Here is an 8077-nt window from a genome sequence, read left to right as displayed (position 1 = left end):
ACTGTCCTGCTCCTGCTGCAACCTGTGACTAAGGGTAATTCCTTATGCTATGGACGATCCCTCCCACATCCACTACTGTGAGGGGACTACAGGGGTTACTATGGCCAAGTCCAGGAAGCTAACTGCTCCCTGGACACAACTTCACTCATTCAGGCTCCGTGACGACTGACTCGCGGGCTCCATGTCAGCGGAGCAAATCTTCTCCTTAGGCCCTCCCCTTCTGGCATGCCAAACAAACCATGGCCACCGCAACACAGAGTCCCATGGACTTACACACAGTGCCAATACCAAGATGGCTTCCGCCACTTCAACCCGATCCTCCCGAGCAACGGAGCAATTTTCCCCATATAGGAGGTAAGGAGGGGACCCTGCTACACCTCTAACAAGAACTAGATTCAAAACATGATACCTAGATGAACAAGAACCAGAATACAAGGCAATAAAACAGGAATATCCAGAAAAGGCAGTGCTTCTGAGACAGTATAAAGGCGATATGCGTGCTGTTTGTGATATGCAGCACTTCTTGATAATGGTGTCATGCTTGTGCTCTTCTCACAAGCGCAGGGAATAGAAATGGACCCGTTAGCGAGGTGGTGAGGCTGCAGGGGATACGAAGGGAGTAACTTGCCGCGCAGCTGGGGATCGGCGCACGTAGTCACGTGACTGCGCCGCACACATGAGAATGCGCGACACATCTGGAGGTGCGGAGCCAAGCTCAGAGACATGACTGATCCAGCTGCATGTGCGCGCATGCTCTGACAGCAGAGCGGGAGTGCGCGCGTTCTCAGGCACCAACGCGGGGGTTGCGGGAAGCCAACGCTTCAGCACGGGAGTCTGGAAACGGAAACCAGGAACATGGAACATGGGCATGGAGTCCAGAGCACAAGGTAACATCCAGAGAAGGATTGCTTCTTGGAGAACGTCCAGCCTCCTTAAAGGCATAGTGCCAGAAACAGCAAGGTGCAGCGAAACAAAACATAACATAAGGGTTCTGAGTCTTATTAATTGGCCAAGGAATTATAAGCCTGCTACCACATCAAGGTGAACCCTACTAAGCAGGTACCTACACTACCTGATGATAAACTAACCTCAGTAGTTTAATAGTGACTGTCCCAGTCTTCCGGAATCCACAGGAGATAAGTAAAGGTCCCAAGGAGGTCCAGGCAGGAACAGTATGCGATGAGTACTAGCAGGCACCAGGGCAGGCAGCAAAAGACTAATAGCAGAGAGAAAAAGGCAAAGAGAGGCTTACTTCCTGTCAGGAGGAAGAGGGCAGGGTTTGCCAGAAAGCAAGATGGCGTTGCTTGCTTCAGAATCTTTAAAGACACAGGATCTTGACTCGCAGCTAGAGGGCGGCGATCTGAAGTAAACAGGTAAGGAAGGAACACGCCGCAGGGGCGTGTTCCGCGCATCGTTACAAATGGTTAATTGGGAGAATACTATTACACACCATCAACAGCAAGAAGTTGTGTAGTGAGTACCTCTTGTGGGTGTGGGTCCTGTGGGAGACGTAGGATGATGCCAAACCTGGCGGTTGAGGACAGGTAGGTATATCCCCTCCCAGTATTCAGACCGATAACCCTCTGACCGACAATGAGATCAGTACGTGCAATCCAGAATAAGTGAATGAGGTAAATGGGGTACTCATGGCTTGATGGTGCAACACTCCATAGCGTGCGTCCTGCTATAAAGATATCCGTAGTCACGAAGAAACATGTACGGGTGGAAAAAAGCAGTGCACTGCTTTTTATCCACCCTTGGATGTTTCTTCAAGAACATACATTCCTTGTCATCATAAAAAAAAGGATGGTTCAAAGCACTGGTACCGGGTTTAGCAGCATCTTGTTTCTAACTGGGGACCAACACTGAGATACTGTACAAGATTGGTCCTTGATAGAGATGGATGATTGTCACGAATCGCACACCTGTGAGCACATGACTTGTATACGTGACAAGGTTTAATACACATACTGTAGCCATCTGGTTGATGCACTTTTCTCCCTGCACGGTCCCTCAAATGAGTAATATCTCCCCTCCATCCATCCCAAATATAAACTTATATCGCGGCCACACCCAAGGATAAAGAAAAGTTTTATCAAATGTATTGTAGCAAAATGTATAAGAAAATGCAATTACACTCTTCAAACAAATGTGCAAAAAAGAGCCCAAAACAGTGCTTATTAAATTTTAGATTTAATATATTAAGTAGAAATAGCCGTGTTAGCCCAGTGCAGAATAATTGAGTACTTCGGTATTAGGTGATGCGGCGGCCGCCTTTACTCTCATGCGGCTTCTCCCCGGTTTTTTTTTAAACGCGGCGGCGTTCGGCTTTTTTTTTAGTTTTCCCTAACCCGCGGGCGCTTTCAATGATAAGCGCCATTAACGCTTATCTGTTGAAGCGGCCGCCGTGCGGGAAACTGCGTTCAAATAAAAAAAAGCCCCGCATTTATCCCGGCAAGCTTTAGAATAAAGCTGGCCGGGACAGTACTTTTTTTTATTTGGACTAACAATAGTCAGACCCTTCCTATATTTGAGGTCGGGACTCACCAGGTGCTTGAGCATAATCCAGTAGTCAAGCATAGGGGCTTCGTAGGTCTGTTTCACAACCTCCGCCAGTCTCTGGATGAACCCAGCGATCTCAGGTAATCCTCAGATGGTGGGTAGATGGGTAGACGTCTCCGCTCCAGGGCCCTGGAAACGGAGATATGAGGTAGCACATTCTGAGCACTGGGAAGTGGATCCCAGTGCAGGCCCCACCTGCGCACACTGCGGGAAAACCAGGCAGAGCGAGTTCTCCCCATTGTTGGGTAATAGCAGTAACCCTCCAGGGAGAATGAAGCAAACACCCCTTTCTTCTTCCATAGTCTTGGTAGAGGGAGCGAGTATACGTGCAACTGGACAGCAAGCCTACCACGTGCATGTGTGGCTGATCTCCCCACAGCAGCTGGGCAGCAGAGGGATATGCCCTTAGCACCTCCCTCTGGTTTTTAATTCGGCCACTAGAAATCTCAGGATGGGACTTGCGTTCGCACCAATCCTGCATATTTTGCCAGAAGGGCGCGGTCAGGCTCAGTGCCAAACCCAGAGGTTTTTCAGGAAAAAGTCTTGCATCTTTTGAACAGTTGCCATGCGGTCTCCTGTTTTGGCAGGAAAAGCCATTTTACACAGAAAAGTACAGACTTTGCAGCTCCCTTTGCGGGGGCTGCTTTGGGTAAAAGGGCAGCTCCTCCAGCAGAGGATCTGGAACCGTGGAGTGGGCGCTCCTACTCAGATGCCTGCCTCAACATACCTGGTTTGTAAATCTGAAAGGGCAACAAGCTCCCTGGTGTCGCCTCAGAGACCTGTCCCCAATTCTTTTTCTATTTTAGCAATGGTTAGGCAACAAGCGCCCCCGCGACGCATCGGAGAGTTGTCCCACCTTCTTCATCATTTTTTGATGAGTGGGTGCTTTTGATGAGTGGGTGTTTGAGCCACTCATGCTGGTGGTCCTCTATCTCCTGCATTATAGGCTCCGGGACATAGGGCAAATTATAACCGTGGGACTGCCGTTACCTATTTCATTTGGCCCGATCAGCTCAGCTAAGTCTCAGCACCTTACGACCAGCTCCCTGGCCAGGTAGTACCCAGAATCCTGGATCATTAGGGTCTGGCTCTTGGTACAGAATAGAGGAGTCCATAGGTATGCATACACCCAAATTAATTTCTCCTTCTTTCTTACGGAGAGCCTCCGCTGATTCTTCTGGAGAAAAGGCACCTTCTTCCCACCAATGGTCAACTATTGGGCCACTAATTAGCACAAACCTGGTATATTTGATTTTAGGGGCATAGCCCTGAAACATGGGGTCCCACCATTAATGGGGTTCCTGAGATAACGACCCAGATCCTAGACTAGCCGGTCTGGAACATACAGGGGAGAACGCACTGGATGGAGTAGATTGTGAGGATGACTCAGATACACTGGACAATTGGGACTGGGATCCCGAGGATCTCCTGAAGGAATGGTACGATCCTCTACTCCCAGGTCTCTTAAAACAACTAGACACAGGGACTTCTCCCTCAGACTCCTCAGAGCTCCCACCCCCAACCAACCAATTCCCCACATTTGCATCAGGGAACTTGGTTAATACAAATGGTGTGACAGCAGGGTCTATATACTTCACCCTCTGGGAACTACTGCTCGAGGATGGAGCAGTGACATGGGCAGAATGGGTCTGGGCAAAGTCCACAATGTACTGCACAGAGGAGCATGAGATGGGACATTGACTGCTAGGGCCTTCGTCAGCTCTGTGATACTTGTTCCTATGCTGTACTTCGTACGGACCCCACTAAGAGGTTCCAGAAGGAACTAAAAATACTTCTTGATGAGGGCACAATGTTATGTGCCCTCAATGAACATGACAGAGAATTTTTGTTTGATGCAACTCCAACCACGACAGTGTTTCACCATCTCCCAAAGATTCACAAATTGCTTGTCTCCCCTTCAGGGAGACCTATTATATCCAGCATTGGATCTTTGGGGGATGGTGTTTCACGCTATGTGGATCGGTTTTTACAACCCCTGGTGAGATCCTTACCATCCTTCATTTTAGATAGTGGAGATCTCCTGAAACATATTAGTCAAATCTCATGGAAACGAAACATGATTTGGGTCACACTAGATGTGACATCCCTGTACACAATGATCATACACCAACACGGGTTGACAGCTGTTCGCTATTTTCTTTCACGCACAGATATTTCACCTGCACAAATCACTTTTCTATTGGATTCTATTAATTTTATTCTCACTCACAATTATTTTCTTTTTGATGGGGTCTCTATCTCCAAACACGTGGAATGGCAATGGGAACGAGCTTTGCTCCTTCCTACTCCAACCTTTTCATGGGTTGGTGGGAGTCGCTCCACGTGTTTGGAGATGGGAACATGTTCAGGGAGCACATTTTCTTTTATAAACGATTTATAGATGATCTTATTTTAATTTGGGAGGGTGATGCTTCTACACTTTTATCTTTTATTCACACCTTAAACATTAATGATTACAATTTAAATTTCACATATACGTATAATCACCAGCACATTCACTACTTAGATCTTCATTTGCATGTTGATATTAATTTAATTATTCAATCGGACATTTATCGCAAGTCCAATTCCCGCAACACTTTTTTACGTGCTAACAGCTGTCACCCTAGGGCCCTTATTAAAGGAATTCCTAAAGGACAATTTATTCGTCTTCAACGTAATTGTTCTAATGAAGAAGACTATAAAGTACAAGTTAAAGATCTTTTTGATCGTTGTGTACAGCGTGGCTATAACCCACATGATTTATGTAAAACTATACAGGAGGTCTCCGCTATCAATAGAGCGGATTTGTTTCACCGTTCCAAGAAGGGTCCTTCTATTAATGATTCACCATTGGTCATTACTTCGTTGAGTGCCCAGGCCAAACAGGTCAAATCTATCTTAAAGAAACATTGGCCGATACTGTCTCTGGACCCCATCTTGAAGCCACACATAGCCTCAGGTCCCAATGTAGTTTATAGGAAAGCAAGGACGGTAGCTAATTCCTTATCCCCAAGTCTCTTCTCCTCTGAACTTAAAAAGGAAAATACACTCCCTAACGGTTCTTTCCCCTGCAGTACTTGCAAGACTTGCAATAATATGATAAGATCAGACAATTTTTTGTCCAGTCAAACTGGAAGGACTCATATAATTAAGCCATTTATTAATTGTAAATCGTCATTTGTTGTCTACCTCATCACCTGTGGATGTGGTAGCCAATATGTGGGAAGAACAATTAGGAATCTTAAAGTCCGCATTATGGAACATTTGCGATTGAGCTCTAAAGGGGATTTGCATCATCCTGTTCCCAAACATTTCACCCATTGTCCCCAAGGTGGATTAAATAACTTTAGATTCCAGGGTATTGAGTTCATTCCTCCACTTCCTGGGGGGGGGGGGTACTAGAACAAAAAGATTAGATCAACGTGAGGCATTCTGGATCTTGACACTAAGGACCAGGGTGCCTCACGGTATGAATATTGATTGGGACCTATCCCATTTTCTTTGATACTTATTTTTTCTTTGCTTTACCTGATCAATTAATTATTATTTTTTGAATTTATTTTGGTTATGATATATCAATTTTGATATTATTACGATTAATATAATTTATGTTTTTTATATTTTTCAGTTCACAGTTCTTATTAACATTTTTTGTATATGGAAACTTATATAGTGAATATACATTATGGATTTTATCTTGCACATTATTTTATAATATTTCTATATATACATACATAATGTTTAAGATGATTACATATATTTATTTTCATGTATTCACTGTTTTCCATAGAGATGAACTTTGTCAATTAACAATCACATACACTTAGTCTGTGCTCTTTTTCATACATTCATTATACATTGATTTATCATCTAAATTAAATTGGTGATATCTATATGTGTATCTATTATATTATAGCCAGTTTGTGATTGTGATTGTGTATATGTCTTCCTGCATCTTATGTATTTTATTTATCAAAAGGTTTCTCTTATATTCACTTTGTGTTTGTTTTTACAATAGTTTTCATGTTCATTTTTTTACATTTTCGTCAGTTTTGTCAGTTGTTTTACTTAAAGTTTTTCAATAAAGTTTGTTTTGTTTTTAACACTCTCTCCACCTCTAGCCCAGTCAGAGCATCATGGGCTTGCGTTCCAGGGTGGACGCGGGCGCGCACTAGTGATGTCGCCTCATGTGCCAAGGTGAGTGGTGCGCGGTGCGGCCCTGCGGGACTTTTGGCGCGAAATGGTGGCTATATCTGTGAGAAGGTATGTTTCCATATTACAGCTTGATAAAGTCGTACGGGATGAAACGCGTTGGTGCGTTGGCTGTGTTCATCTCTCTGTGAGCTCATGCAATAAACACCCTCAGTTTTATGTTTGGAGTTTGCCCGTGAATTTTTCCTTCAGGATTACTTCTGGCAGCAGTGCTCCTTTGCTCTACTCTTCAATTGTTGCTTCTACACTTCAGGACTGCATGCAGTGGAATCACTATCCATTATTGGCTTTCTGGACTTCAAGATACCCCCAGGGCAGGTAATGGGCAATAGCCCTCATATTATTATCTTGACCCCCTTTTTTGGGGACATTTATATTTTAAGAGGGGTGTGCATTTCTGACCACATATGCCGTAGTCTGGCTGACTGACCGCTAGGTCTCTATTTTGCTCCCCCCCTTAAATGCAAATTACCTATATTACCTCATGGATATACTATAGTGTTCCTATCTCCTATTATTTCTTCAACTCTATGATGATTTTGTGTACACATTGATATTGAGCGTCATTCTCCACACCATTCTATATCATACCTGGATCTGCAAAGAAGAAGGAAAGAGGCGGCTCACCCACAGCAAGTTAGGTGATGTCCCTCGGTTCCTCTGTAGGCAGTCCTCGAGCAGGGGTCCCCGGACCTGAAATCAACACAGTTCTTCTCTGGAGACCCCCTGCTCTTCTACACTAGTAATAAAATTAGAATATTTTTTTTATTTCGGCCACGATTTCCGGAGGTAAAGACGTCTCTCTCTCTGCCGTAGATGGAACTTGCTAGGTGAGCCCTTGTCAGAGGGCCGATCATCTCGTCGCCGGCTATTCACCATGTTTGCAAATGTAGCTATCACTGGTATTCGGAGCTTTCTGCATACCGTGATAGCAACGCTGTCTAATGGCGATTTAAAAACACTGGCGATTTTTTCTAGCGGACATTACTGCATGGGGACCCTAGTTTGGCATAGGTTTTGGATATCAGTGTATCAATGTGCAACCCAAATGTTAAATCGGAGTCAAACAATATGTCTAAATATTTGAAACTAGTAACAGGGATAGTATTAGATGTGGTTCTGATCTGGAGCTCATTCATTGGAAGCTTTAGAAATTTAACCTTGGTCCCAAATACCATTGTTACAGTCCTGTCAGTGTTTAAAAACAGTTTGTGTTCGGAAATCCAATTTTCAAGTCTCAGAAAGTCAGATTGAAGTACGTGCCCAAGGTCAGAGAGGTTAGGGCTGTGTGCATATCAGA

Source organism: Ascaphus truei, chromosome 6 (genome assembly GCF_040206685.1).
Source record: "Ascaphus truei isolate aAscTru1 chromosome 6, aAscTru1.hap1, whole genome shotgun sequence".
NCBI classification, from domain to species: Eukaryota; Metazoa; Chordata; class Amphibia; order Anura; family Ascaphidae; genus Ascaphus; species Ascaphus truei.
Note: the sequence above shows the minus strand (reverse complement) of the source record.